Below are 15,209 nucleotides of genomic sequence, written 5' to 3'. Positions count from 1 at the left end.
TATAAAATAATGATTAAAATAAAAAAAAATTCTTAAATTTGCCGAGTGAAAAACACGTAAGTTAAGGCCATATGTCTGCTCTTTAAAAGGATGTCCTAGATCATTCTAGAGTTTGAAAAGCCGATTACCTTTTAAAGTTCCTGCATTCGGTGGCTTTTCATAATATTGAAAGGAAGGAAAGAATTTGATCACTGGGAATGGATTACAATTAGGTTTCCTTCAAGTCTTTTTACCACAATCCTTTTAGTTTGTTTTCGAAGTTTTCGATAAACATGTAATTCGTGAGGTTTCTAGACGCTCAATGAAAGCACTTTAATTGATCCTCTTACAAGCAGCTGATGTTGTTGAAATGCAGAAATCATACGGCGTGTTCTGCGTGGATCGTAATTCATGCCCTACGCTTTTTAATGGTCACCATCACTAATAGAGGTAAACTTATTTGGCATCCCTATTCTCTGAAATTAAGATTAGGAGGGTAAAATTTAAATAATAAAATATAGAAAATAAAAAAAAAAAAAAAAAAAAAAAAAAAAAAAAAAATAATAATAATAATAATAATAATAAATAATAATAATAATAATAATAATAATAATAATAATAATAATAAATAATAATAATAATAATAATAATAATAATAATAATAATAATAATAATAACAATAATAATAATAATAATAATAATAATAATAATAAGGTTTTTCTTTGTTTAAGGACAATAATTCGGGTGGTGCCTACTCTACTGGCTGCATTTTAAAAAAATCAACGATGGCGACTGCAGGAAGCACTTTAAGCTCGCTAAAAAAAACGGTACATGTTTGAGTGACCATATGAGCTGTATCATGAACTTTCAGGCTATATAAGCTTTAAAGATTGGCTTATTATCAATCTAGAACAAGTAGTAACACAAATTTTCTAATGAAATTAATTAGCTTCTTATCGAAAAGTTCCCAAAACAGAACTTGAATCAGGACTGACTATTCGAAGACACCCCTTCAAAGAAGGGCTATCATGGTGGAGTCCGAAGCATGAATGCAGGTTAGATGCTGCAGTCTTACGTATACGATCGTGTTTTCAAATAATGTTATATAAAAGACAGAGAAATAATTTCTTGCAGACTTTTATTCGAAAACCCGTATATTTTACAAAAAAAAAACGTAGCCAACAATAATTTCTACTCATTCATCGTACTTAAAGTGACTGAAGTGACAGCCTGTCAATAAACACTTGTAAATTTAAAGTAAAGGGCTTTTGCTACTCAGTTGAAGTGACATTACTAAAACTTTCTTTTCTTTTTCTTTACAAGGACATTTTATTTATTTTTATGTACTCAGTCCCAATTCACAACGAATCTTTCACAAGTTTCTTTTGATTCCATGGTCTTCCTAGTCTATGTTTTTTTTTTACAAATCTACATTGCTTAAAACTCCTAGTAAAATCATTGCTTTGAGAAAAAATAGTTTAAATGGCTGAAGTAAATTTCTTACATGTCTTAGTCAAAAGCAATTCGCGTAACACTTACTAGATCGTGGATCCGTTCACGCAAATAAAGAGCACATGGCAAATTCAACAATGAACCCGTCTCAAATCGGGCTAATTTTCTAGTAATGTTTCCTTAAACTGAAAGCAAAGTCAAAGTTTATAAAACTTCTGTGACAAATGTATAAATACACAAGGTCACACTTAAATCAGTCGAGTAGATTCTCCCTGTATGCCATCTCGTATGATGGGGGTTTTTTCCTTCTCTTTACTATCACGTACAAAGCTGATAGGCATAAACCCAGGACAACTCCGGACGCAAAAATAATGACGGGTAGGATCCATTTCCTTTTACTGGGAGCTGAAAGCAATAAAAATTGAAAATATCAAATCATCACATTTTCAAAAGTGTGGAGTGTTTCTTAGTGTTTCGGAAACCATTGTTGGTTTGCCTGTGTTGTTGTGTGGGTATTGTTTTCTGGACTGTGTCTTGGCGTTGTAGAAACCATCGTTGGTTCGCCTGTTGTTGTTGTGTGGGTATTGTTTTGGGAAGTGTTTCTTTGTGTTGCAGAAACCATTGTTAGTTCGCCTGTGTGTTGTTGTGTGGGTATTGTTTTGTGGAGTGTTTCTTGGTGTTGTAGAAACCATTGTTGGTTCGCCTGTGTGTTGTTGTGTGGGTATTGTTTTGTGGAGTGTTTCTTGGTGTTGCAGAAACCATTGTTGGTTGGCCTGTGTGTTGTTGTGTGGGTATTGTTTTGTGGAGTGTTTCTTGGTGTTGTGGAAACCATTGTTGGTTCGCCTGTGTGTTGTTATGTTGGTATTGTTTTGTGGAGTGTTTCTTGGTGTTGCAGAAACAATTGTTGGTTCTCCTATGTGTTGTTGTGTGGGTATTGTTTTGTGGAGAGTTTCTTAGTGTTACAGAAACCATTGTTGGTTGGCCTGTGTGTTGTTATCTGGGTATTTTTCGGTGTCTTTTTAATTTTTTGTATTACGTCATTTGATGATTACTCAAAGTGTGGTAATTACTAGAAGGAAACTGGGCTGAGTTCACTTTCGCAAAGATTTCTGGGATTGTTACCGGGGCCAGGGAAAAATATTGGCCTATGGCAGAAGCCCATAATCCGGAGTGAGCAACTCCCATACTAGGCCTATGTCACGCCGCTTTTACGAATCACTTTATTTTTAGACACATTTTTAGGGCACTTTATTCGGCGAAAATAGAATCTCCACCACGTCTGTGAGTGCATTCGGAGTATAAGATATCAAAATGGAAAATTAAACGCTATTGAAAACAAAACAATAAAATTGTACAATTTCCCAGGATCTTTAGAGAAAAGCACCAGCAGAATTTCTGCCAGATGAAATCATGATTCTTTTGTTTCAGGAATCACCGAGTGGAAATTTTTCCCCACGAGCCGTTTGAAAAGAAGCTCCCAGCTAGACTAGCGGAACAGAGATCCGTTGCCGGGTGCCACTGTCCTTAAACGTGTTGTTGCATAACATAAACAGCGAACCTACTTTTTAGTTATATTTATTTGTTTAATCACCTCCACCATATGGTGCGGAACACACAACAGAGCGGAGCTCCAGTTTCAGTGCCTCCTTGCAGATAACCCAGGTCTACATCCCTTCTCTTCTCGAATAGTAGTGTGGGTTCTTTTACATTTCACAAGAAGCAGATAAGTGAATTTACGCTGAGACGGAACCTACGGTTTTTCTTCCTTATCCGAGAAGACTAGAAAGTCTAACCGTCTGCAGATGTCATTATAACGGCAGCACTTTCTTCTCAGTTATTTTAAGACCCTGAGTGTTGGTTCGGCCGGGGTTTAAACACACGACCGTACGTCCCGCTCAGCAGACCAGCGCTCTCCGTGGCAACTGAGATAACCAGGCGGCGGTATACACTGTACAAGGTGTCTGTAACTTTAGAATGTGAATGTTCACTCATTTCACCTCTCGTATTCGTTTTGACTGGCTAATTGAGGTAACGTTAACCAATGTTTGCGTTATACAGGGGCACCCAACGAGAATATAGTTCAAAACCACTTAAACATAGCCTTGTTAAACGTATTTTAGCATTTAAAAGGTAGATAAAAGCACATTTTTATATCCTAAAAATGTTTCATCTGTTCGGATTTTCTAGCTGAAAGTCTGGTGATCCGAAAATTATAGTGATCAAAACTTACCTTTTCGAAAATTTCAGCCAGGAAAAAGGCCCCCGAAAATTTTAGGTGACCTGTTTACGGTACAAATCCGTTAAAAATGGGCAATTATACCATGAGGGTCTCAATGGGGTTAACCGATAGGCGTAAAACGGCCAAAAATTTAGTCGATAGCCGTAAAAATTGAAAAATTTTAACCGTTAACCGTAAATAGGGTAAGAAAGAGTTAACCGTAAAAGAAATTGTTCCCTAGATTTGTTAGTTTTAAGGAAGGTGCTAAACTCACTTATGGTTGCGTTTTTTATTTCCCGGCTACTTTGACTGCGTACGCACGTTAGGCCAAGCGCCTAGCTTTTAGATGTTGACCTAGACCTGGGCTCCATTTCCGCCGCCGCTCTCTCGGGGCACTAATTTTTTCCATAGCGAAAATCTGGCTTCTTGCTGGGGATTGATATTTGAGATTTTCAGGAGGCTGTGCCCTCGAAATCACTACGAGCCTCAGTGCTCCGGAAGTTAAAAAATTCGTACCGTCTGGTTGCTATGAAGTGACGTAATCATCCAGTTGAGTATCCATCACCGTAACACTTTTGCGGTCAACTACCGCGGCGCTGGTAAAGTACTTTAATTAAAACCGTGTTCAAAACCCTGTAGGAAGTCTGTTTATTTTTGAGTCGATTAATGCACTGCCGTCTTTCACGAGGTCAACTTTTGCATAAATTATCAAACATTATGTTAAGCGGGAAATCTACCTATGGTTCGCGGGAGAAGCAACTTCTAGAGCGGCGCAAGACAAAGGCGAGGATGTGCTCACAAACTATTCACTATGCGACGAAAGGAGAAATTACTGGCATGATAGCTGCATGTAATGGTAATTTCATCAATCCAGGTCGCTCCGTATTCGCTCGAGAACGCTGTGACAACCTGGTTTGGCGCGCTTCTCAATACTTCCAAAACATGTTGTAATCGGTAAGTAGACTTAAGCACTTAGTATCGCCAAGCCATTCGAATCAGTGTATACCCAATTCTTTGTCTGAAGATTCTCGCAAACACACATACCAAGTAAATCTGGATGGAAGAGGAAATTGTCTCCCTAAACGCAGCCAGATTATGGATGGCGGCACAATTCAACGTGTCTTCCAGGTCAGCCCTAATTTATAGTTCATAAGAGTATAAATTGCGATCTCTCTATTTTCGCTTAAGCTTTCTTTGATTAAACTTCAGTAGAAACAAAATAACGCAGACATGACATTCTCCTGCATGAGACACAATCGGCTGAAGGAAATATCTGTTTACAAGTCGGATAAATTATCCATTCTTGCGCACCGCAAAATCAGCTAAAATCAGTCGCGGGAAACCTGGCAAATTATTAAGCCCGAGCGCTTCTAAGAATAACACGTTTAGAACTTTGACGCGTAGAAAAAAAAAAAGGCAGTCGTTCTATACCCTTTCTGGTTCATCCAGGTAGAAGTCCTGGCATAGTATTATGCCTGAGCGCTTCTAGGATATATAACACGTTTAGCATTTCAACCCGTAGCCGTAAAAAAAAATTAGGCAGTTGTTCTATATCCTTTCTGGTTCATCCAGGCAGAAGTCCTGGCATGATATCATTATGCCTGAGCGCTTCTAGGATATATAACACGCTTAGCATTTCGACGCGTAGAAAAAAAAAACATAGGTAGTTGTTCTATATCCTTTCTGGTTCATCCAGGTAGAAGTCCTGCCATGATGTTATTATGCCTGAGCGCTTCTAGGATATATAACACGCTTAGCATTTCGACGCGTAGAAAAAAAAATTAGGTAGTTGTTGTATATCCTTTCTGGTTCATCCAGGTAGAAGTCCTGGCATGATGTTATTATGCCTGAGCGCTTCAAGGATATATAACACGTTTAGCATTTCGACCCGTAGCCGTAAAAACAAAGAATTAGGCAGTTGCTGTATATCCTTTCTGGTTCATCCAGGTAGAAGTCCTGGCATGATGTTATAATGCCTGAGCGCTTCTAGGATATATAACACCTTTAGCATTTCGACTCGTAGGCGAAAAAAAAAAATAAGCAGTTGTTCTATATCCTTTCTGGTTCATCCAGGTAGAAGTCCTGGCATGATGTTATTATGCCTGAGCGCTTCTAGATACATAACACCTTTAGCATTTCGATCCGTAGCCGAAAAATGTTTCTTTTTAGACGGCACTGAATTATTTTTCCCGAAAGCAAAGCCATACATTTTGTTAGATACCGCACTTTTAATTAATTACATTTCTCGCCCTAGGATGATGACATGATTGCGTGAAAATTGACGCCTCTATCATATTAGATGCCAAATACGATCAGAGATTAATGGAATAGGGAATGTTGCAAGCTACTGGGTATCCAGCTGAGATAGCTGACTTTTACTCAGCTATCTCAGCAGGATACTGAAGGTTTTTTTGGTTGCTAAGATCATTCGCAATTTCGCCCACCTACCCCTCCCCTAAGCCATCATTTTGCCCTAAGCGAGAAGTAAGTGTTAATGTTAGCTTAGGGGAGGGGTAGGTGGGCAGTTTCCCAGAAACCTAGAAAGTAGTGTCCGATAGCCCGGGCCTAGTGAATTCTGCTATTAACTTACCCGACGGGCAAGTGAAGTTTTTTGAGGAATTCAAATTACAGAAGAACTGTGAAATCAATCTGCTCATCAAAACGTTTCTGGGGCTAGTTGAAATGATGCTTGGGCTAGTAAATGTTATCGTACTGCAAGGATCAAAGTGTTAACTGCTTATTCGAGGACATTTAAGAAAACTCACTATAGAACTAAGTGAACTGTATGTTACTTTCGTTTTGTTAATTTAGTCTTTCTTTCGTTACCTTTTAAACAGATTTGAAGTAGCTTAAATTGAGTTTGTTTCCTTCAAGAACCACGTGACTTCGCTTGTATCAACTTTTAGCTTTTATCGGCATTCATTCCGCTTTTTCTAGTTTCATGAATCAATTAATTGATTACACTTATTAAATAGAATATATTTGTACAATTTGATTTCAGATCGAATAAAATTACTGTTATACAATTGCGAGTTATTCTTAGGATTGGATTCTCCCTTTTCTAATGAAAAAATCAGTTGCTATAAGTTTCAACTTTTCAAGCTTGTCCTCACGTGACATGACTCCTTTTGCATTTGCTGTGTTACTGTTTTGAGCCCGAGGGGGTGGGGTGGGGGGAGTACTTCCTTATAAGAGGCTAATGGGGATGTGCCGCTTGATGGGGTCCCATTTTCAAGACTGGATTGAATAAAATGGGGTAGCACATTTTCGGATTTTTTGGAGGTAAGACAGTTCTCCATATTTACGGTTAGCAAACGTACCAGAATGTTTGTACTGCAGATGAAAAGTAAAGTGTTCTTCATTCAATCTAAAAAATGGTTCAATTCATAAAAGTAGAAAGTGACTAAGTTGGGATCGCGAAAATTACATATTTGCCCAAAAGTGACTAAGAATGGGGTCTATAATTGGCCACAGAATAGATTATTTAAGCAATAGAAAACGTTTTCCGCGTTTGCATAGCCTGATATAAACACGAGAGGGGTTGGGAGAATTCGAGACAGTTATGCAAACCCGAGACGAAGTCGAGGGTTTGCATAACCGTCGAGAATTCTCCCAACGCCTCGAGTGTTTATATCAGGCTATATGCAAACACAGGAAAAAAGTTTTCTATTGCTTTTATAAAATAACTTTCCCCAGAAAAAACGCAAAACTCTTTGCATGGCACTGATTAAAAGAGAAATTCTTACCAGTCGCAAAATCTTGTCCACGAAGTCTTGCACGCGTAATGAGTTCTTGTTTTGCAAAAAGATGCTTTGCAAAATACGGAGTTTTCTCGCTTAAAATGTCAGCTTAAGCGAAGAAAAATTGACTCACCTTCTTTGCAACGATTTTCCATGTTTCGGCCGACGAAGGAATGGGTAAATAAAGTAAACTTGTCGAGTTTTGAACTCGAAAACTTTTTCAAATTTGGTGCTTGCGTGATTAGCGCGCGAAAAGCCAAACAACTTGACGCCACAACCATGTTTACATACTCTCATGCAAACACTGCTCTCGGCCAATCAGAGCGCGCGTACTATCTTAGTTATTTTATAAAATGGGGTATAGGCTCTGAGAGGCCAGCGGCACATACCCAGCAAAACTTTTTAGTACCCAAGTACCCCCTCTCCCCGGGGTTTTGAGCAGTTATTTTAATGTTTCACTCAATCTGGTGGCGTTTTCCACTTTTTGAATTTTGATAAATTTCGTGACACAATACCTTTAGATATCACGGGAGTATCAGTGCCTTCTCCTGAAGGAGGAAATACTTTCAGCCGGATAATTGAAGACCTGGAAAAGCTGGGGTAGTCACGGTCGCAGAGCCACTGACATTTATACTTTCCTTCGTCTGCTTCAGTAACGTTAATAATGGTGAGAATGAAATATGTTTTGCATCTGGTGTTGGTTTTCCTTTCTTGTATATTATATTTTTCACCAGATTCTAATTCCCCTGAGCTGTTGTTAAAATACCACCGTAAAGAATTGTCCCAACAGTCGCTTGGCCTAACAGTCACTGAGCACTTTAAACTGACATTGAAGTAGGCTGTCACCGAAACCTGGGGAGAAGAAATCTGCGGAGCCTGGATGATACCTGTATTAGATGATAAGAAGATATGATGAGCAAATATTATTTGAAAATGGTTACCATTTTTTGTGCAACCGTAAAGGGTAACCTTCTTACTCTTACCCTCCCCTCCTGAGTATTTGTGACAATATATAGAAGTTCTACTGAATTTCAGGTGAGAACACTTCCCTCTCATTAATGACTGTCCTGTGCTTGATTCTTCAGGCAACATCAGATGTGGCCGGCCAGGTTGAGGTTTGTTGGTTCTCACCCTTATTCCGCCATTGCCACCAAAACAACACATCACTCCCACGTTAATCCCGCCAGCTGCGCATGGTAAATTTGAGCCAGAATGGTAGACAAAGAACCACTTTGTGGATGAGCTAGTGCCACTAAATCATTATTTATTTATTTACTTATTTGCTTATCCCTTGTGACCCGAGGGGTAAACAAACAAAAATGCCAGCGTCCAATTATTCTGAATGGAGGAGGAAGGTGGCATGAAATTTTCAGTTACATTTTTCTAAATTCAGTTAGCAATAAGTTAATCTGTTGTTTGAAATATGTAAAAGCCAATATTTATTTCCGTCTAAATCAAGAGAGAATGAGCTGTCCCTCTTAGTCTTAATGAGATACTTTCCATTGCTTACAGGGGAAACATGGTATTATGTTTTTTATGAACCTGCTTCAAAGGAGGTAGTTTTGCGAATCGGTGTGTTGTATTAGAAATAAGAAATTAAATGACTCACAGCGATAATTCAGGTCAATATACCCTGATTTTTCACTCGACCAGTTGGTAATGTTGTTCATGCCAGTGCATTTATAAGCCCCTGCGTGTTTTTCTTGGATATCAGGATTACGGAGAAGGGAAATTAAGGTATCCTCTCGATCCAGCTGCTCTGAGATGTAAAAACCTTCAGATCCGTTGATGATTTGTTTTTTGTCTGGATTGTACCAAACTACACGAGGACGAGGCCATCCCTTGCAGGTACACTTCAGTTCCATTTCTCCCGTGTTACGATCGTATTCAACGGGAGAACTTGTCTTAAATACTCTCTGAACTGGAACTGAGAAGAAATTCTTCGTCTTAATTTCAACGCTCATAAGTCATGCACTTAGTCACTTAAACCAGGGAGCTTAAGTGACCAACTCGAAAGCCTAAGCTCCTTTGGCCACTGCCCACATTGTGACCTTTGATCAGGTATTATGTAATTTGCTGGTTTTCTCCTCGTTGTTTTTGTGATATATTTGTAATTTTTAAAGCAACCTCTTGAATTAGTACAAAAAAATATCAAAATCTGAACCACCACGACGTCAAAAAGCAACTGGTTTTAACATGAAAACAACAATTGCTGCACATGCGTCAAGCTTCTTAGTACATTTCTTTGACGTTGAGTGCACGACTATGAAGTGAAACCTAGTAAAACAACGTTTTATAGAGAAAGTGAACATACGACGACGAATTCTCCTTTTTCTTTCTGATCCTGGATAAAGTCCTTAAGAATACAACTCCAAGAGAAATCGTCTACATTTGACAAATTCTGCAAATTTAGCAGCTCCAAATAGACGCGATAACATTTGAAATATGGCAAATTTAATTTTTTAGCGACATTTTCACTGCCGTCGTCGTTGCTTGGCTCACGATTTTTAAGATAACTACAGTCATCTCTCTTACCGACACCTTCCAACCAACCATGTTTTACTCCATGCCTTGTTCATTTTAAATAGGCCCTTTGCAGTAAGTCACTTTTGTGGCACAAACCTGCCATGCTGGAGAGCGAGGTCCTACGCACTGAGTCAAGCCAAACAAAAAGCTAACATCTTTCAAAATGATTCCTTTGTTTGTTGTTTGTCATGTCCCTTTGCTTTGCTTGCCCTCCAGCATGGCATGGCAACTAGAGTTTAGCGGGCGAACCATGTTCAAGTGAGGTGATTTAGCTGGCTATAACTTCAACCGTGATTTTACGATCAACCCAACCGTAAAAATTGCCTCAGCTAAGCTGGAATCTACCTAAACCTGATACGAGGCATTCATAGGATTCGTTATAATCCATTTAAAAAATAAGACACACACAAAAAAACTGATGGCCGCATTATGATATTTTTCTCCCTATCAATTTGATACAGACAGGAGGGTCTCAATGGGGTTAACCGATAGGCGTAAAACGGCCAAAAATTTAGTCGATAGCCGTAAAAATTGAAAAATTTTAACCGTTAGCCGTAAATAGGGTAAGAAAGAGTTAACCGTAAAAGAAATTGTTCCCTAGATTTGTTAGTTTTAAGGAAGGTGCTAAACTCACTTATGGTTGCGTTTTTTATTTCCCGGCTACTTTGACTGCGTACGCACGTTAGGCCAAGCGCCTAGCTTTTAGATGTTGACCTAGACCTGGGCTCCATTTCCGCCGCCGCTCTCTCGGGCACTAATTTTTTCCATAGCGAAAATCTGGCTTCTTGCTGGGGATTGATATTTGAGATTTTCAGGAGGTCGTGCGGCTCGTTATGCTAGCAACACGCAGAGATGTCACTGTTTGTAAAACACGTCGCCGATAAACAACTGTGAATTCCATGTCACAATTCCCTGTTTTCTCTGACGCTACGGCGTCTTTCCACGCAGTCTCGGTCAAGACATTTCGGTGACGTATCTGAGAAAAAAAACTCGCTCGGACCACGTGACCCGAAACGCATCAGCCGCGCGGAATAATGAGGCCTACGGACAAGGCAACGGGACAGTCGTTCTTTACAGTCCTTCGCTATCATTAAAAACACTGGACACGGGAATTGTTCAGTACATTGGCCGTTTTCACACTAGAGCTAGAAATGGATTATCCAACTGAGACTAGCCTGTGTACAGTCAACCCCTCCCCCACAGACACTCCTTCTCCCTTCCCCCTTCTGAGGGGAGGGGGGCGGCTGTACACAGGCTATCTGAAATGGTTAATCCATCTTCAATTAAATTGTCCGTCAAAATTGACGGAGAAAGCCAGGAGGATTGTTCTGATTCAAAATTAAAACCATTCCATTTTCAAATTAAGACGTATTACCTATCTGACGCGAATCCTCTAACGGATAACCAGTCTCACCCGAATAATCCGCCTCTAGTGTGAAAACGGCCATTTCTGTTATAAATGAATGTCGTGCCCCAGCCTTGAGTTGAGCGTTTAGGTGTCTGCTTTTGCTTTTTCACAAAGATTACTTTTAAATTGACTATTGACATTTGTACGTGCAGAAGTGGAATACTTTATAAAAAGTATGATTTATCAAATGTTAAAATTTTTCAAAAGAGTGGCTTATTTCATCCCGAGATGATCTTAAGACCTACCTTTATTTTGCTTCAAAGATACAAAAAATACAGGTCTTAATATTAATATTTAACTCCTTGAAACAAAAGAAATTAATTTTTAACTTTGTTGTTAACCGTAATTATAATTATAAAATAAGAGCCAAAATTTTAGCCGATAACCGTAAAAGCTACCACCCCATTGAGACCCTCTACCATGTTTTAGATGTTCGAAAATCCTAGGAGAGGCAGGCAAGCAAGAAATTTTATAACAAATGTTCCGAAAATTCTAGATCTCAAATCGGCTTCCGAACAGATATTTTCCGAAAATTGACGTTGGGTGCCCCTGGTTATAAAGAAGTACTGTTTTTTACCCCCTATACTCACTTGGTAGCGCTAGCGATGTGGTCTCGGTTGTTGGTTCTGAAAAAAAAAAAAAGCACAATTGTTAAACGTATTCAAGTGATCTATCACTCAACGACGAGTTTTTTCGCGGGAGGGGGGGGGGGGGGGGGCACTGCCATATATGGGCTATATAAGTATGTGCTGCTGTGAACGGTATGGTTTTCAAGCAGTTTACTCTAGGATAGGGTATATAAATCAGAGCGTTTGGCTCTAGAATAGGGTATCATTTTTCAGGAAACTGATCAGTTGGTTGAAGATTTTATCTAGACTAGGTACACAGCTACTCTAGGATAGGGGGATTTGGGGAGTTTACTCTAGTATAGGGTAGCAAAATTCAGCTGATCTAGCTCTGGTAAAGGTTAAGGGTTCCAGGCTCCCAGCGGCACATCCCCACCCAGAAATTCCTAAAGTACCCCCCCCCCCCCCGGGGGGGTTTTTGACTTAATTGACTTTCTTATCGCACTTGTTACTGATCCATGTCTTGGAAAACCACTCGAGCTTGCGTTTAGAGAAGACCTTTTTCAGTTGCATGATTGTTTAAAAGATCATTCAATGTGTAGTAAATTTTGGAGAAGCCAATAGAGAAATCTTGTAGAGGAAACAATACCTGTTGGAAAACTGGATAAAAGACGTGGAATGGAGGGAACTGGGGTAGTCCTTGTGACAGATCCACTGACATTTATACTTTCCCTCATCATCATCAGTAACATTAGCTATGGTGAGAATGAAATCTATTTTGCATCTGCTGTTAGTTATCCTTTCTTGTATATCATACTTTTCACCACTTGTTAATGGCGTTGAGCTGTTGTTAAAAAACCAGTGAAATTTCATTGAATCTGCGCAATTGTTAGGATCTATTTCAACCAAGCACTTTAAACTGACGTTGTTGTAGGCCATCACCGAAACCCCGGGAAGAGAAATATGCCGATGCTTAGGGCCCGGACCTGCATAATTAGAAGATACATGGCAGATATCATGAACAAATATAATTTAAAGATCATTGCCGTGCTATTGTGTAACTTTAGTGGACTACAAGGCTATAAAAAGGCTATAATTAAAGAACAAGTGTTTGTCTATATTCCATACATAAAATGTATGTAAGCAGCTGTCAGTCTGTAGATATGAGGATAGACATTGTTAAATATGAAGAGGGTCTTTTTTATTGTTGTAAACTTTTTAAAAGGGGGATATCTATTACTAATGTTTCTGCAAAAATTAGATCGAAGACTATCGCAAAGATTACAATTGAATAGGAAGTGTGATTCGTGTTCAACCTTATTTAAGTGGCAGAAGCGGCAAATTCGAAGATTTTCTTGAGTTTTCGGTACTGTATGTCTGCCCGTTTCAATTTGTAAGCGATGATTGCCAAGTCTGTCTTTATTCAGTGTTATTTTGTGATTTATATCGGTCATTATGTTCAAGCAATCACTTTTGTGACGGTCATTTTTGAATATTGAGTAGAATTTTAGTTTCTTGTTATTTCTTATTAGATTATATTGGTGTAAAGCCAGTTCTTTTCGTAGAGTTAATTAGATATTGTTTATATATGTTAAGGAGTTGTTATCCTTTAAATACAATTCACTGAGATTCGAGTGTTGCATAAGGTATTAACTATTTTCATAAGACTCATCTGGTTTTTCTCAGCCATATCTTTTGATATTTGTAAACATTGTTTGGCATAATAATCATCTTGTTTGTTTTCCAAATGTATCCAAAATTTGATAATATTTACGTTAGTTATTTCCTTCCGTGGTAGTCGTCCAAGTTCATTTCTGTATGCAACATTTGGACACTGTTGACTCACACCTAGAACTTGTTTACAGAATTGAATTTGTATTTTCTCTATTATATCATTCTCCCATGACTATAATCATCTTTATCGTAGTCCAAAGGATAGGCTTTTTATGCGTGATAATCATCAGTCACCGCATAAAAGGTAAAAGAAGACATTCACGCTATCTATTATTTTTCTAAAATAGGTAAATAAATAAGCTAAGGATCCCTAGAATTCTGAGTGGAAGAGGGTAGTGGTAAGAAGTTCTAAGTTTATCTTTTAAGTTAACTGTCTGAGGCAGCCGTGGCTTATACACAACCGACGTATTTTTTTCTCACCGTTTGAAGGGATAGGACATTCATTAAAATTTAGCGAGATATAAGGCTTCTGAAATCAGCTAATATCTTACATTGTTATGTGGCTGGAAATTTCTTCTTAACAGTGGGCCGGCGCTCATTGGTTACTTCGAGGTCACATGACATCTAACAATGAAACTGTTTCACGCCAAAATCTCTGAGCGAGCAACATTGCAAAATGTATGACGTCAGAGGGTAACAGTGCACTGTTACCCGCGAATGTTGACCAACGACCTCCGTTACAGCTAGGTTTAATGAATTTCCAGCTTCAAAATTTCCAGCTATATAACAAATCACGAATCTCGATGTTTTCGTCGGTTTCGCCTCTGGAAACATTGAGATTCTAGGGAAACAAAATTGACTGTTTCCCTCTGGACCAGTCATTAAGGGTTTACAAAAGCCATAATGGCTCTTGGGGTTTATTATTCCCTCTGAATGGAATGTCTGTTGACTGCAAGGCAACCGATCGAAGACCTATATTTCTCCTGCTCATGTTAAGACCTGATCGGAGAGAAAGAATGTCAACTTCTGTGACGATTTCGTCTGAAGGCTTGTACGGGATCTATGATCTACAAGGGTATTCCCAGGCTCCGGGATTTGACTGAAATACAGTGCGGGATTCGGGAAACGTTAAAAGGATATGGGATTTGACTGCTTCTGCGGAGGCGGGATTCTCCAAAATTTGGGCACGGATGCAGGATTGGGAAAGAAAACGATATACGGGTATGTACAGGGTCTGGAAGGGTATTCTCGCACGAAATACAGGCCTGATTCGGGAAAACGTCCAATTTCTTTACGAGATACGGGAATTGACCACTACTCGGGAAGCGGGATTCGCCAAATTCTGAAAGAAAACGGTATTCGGGATAGAGATGACAGAAGTTTGGGGTGCGGGATTGTGGTGAAAGAGAGCGGAAATACGGGATCAGGACCCCTCCCCCCCCCCCCCCCCACTTCCAGACTCTTGGTATACAGTAATCCGGGTTCACTTCAAAACATACCTCTAAATAATCCGACCACTTACACCTATAATCCAGCTCAATTGTCTTTGATTCTTTACTCGACCAGCCGGTAATGTTGTTTGTTGCAGTGCAATCATAATCCCCTTCGTGTTTTTCTGGGATATTAAGATTACGAAGACGGGAAAT

Source organism: Porites lutea, chromosome 3 (genome assembly GCF_958299795.1).
Source record: "Porites lutea chromosome 3, jaPorLute2.1, whole genome shotgun sequence".
Classification (NCBI taxonomy): Eukaryota; Metazoa; Cnidaria; class Anthozoa; order Scleractinia; family Poritidae; genus Porites; species Porites lutea.
The sequence above is the reverse complement of the archived record's forward strand: the minus strand, read 5'-3'. Positions refer to the sequence as shown.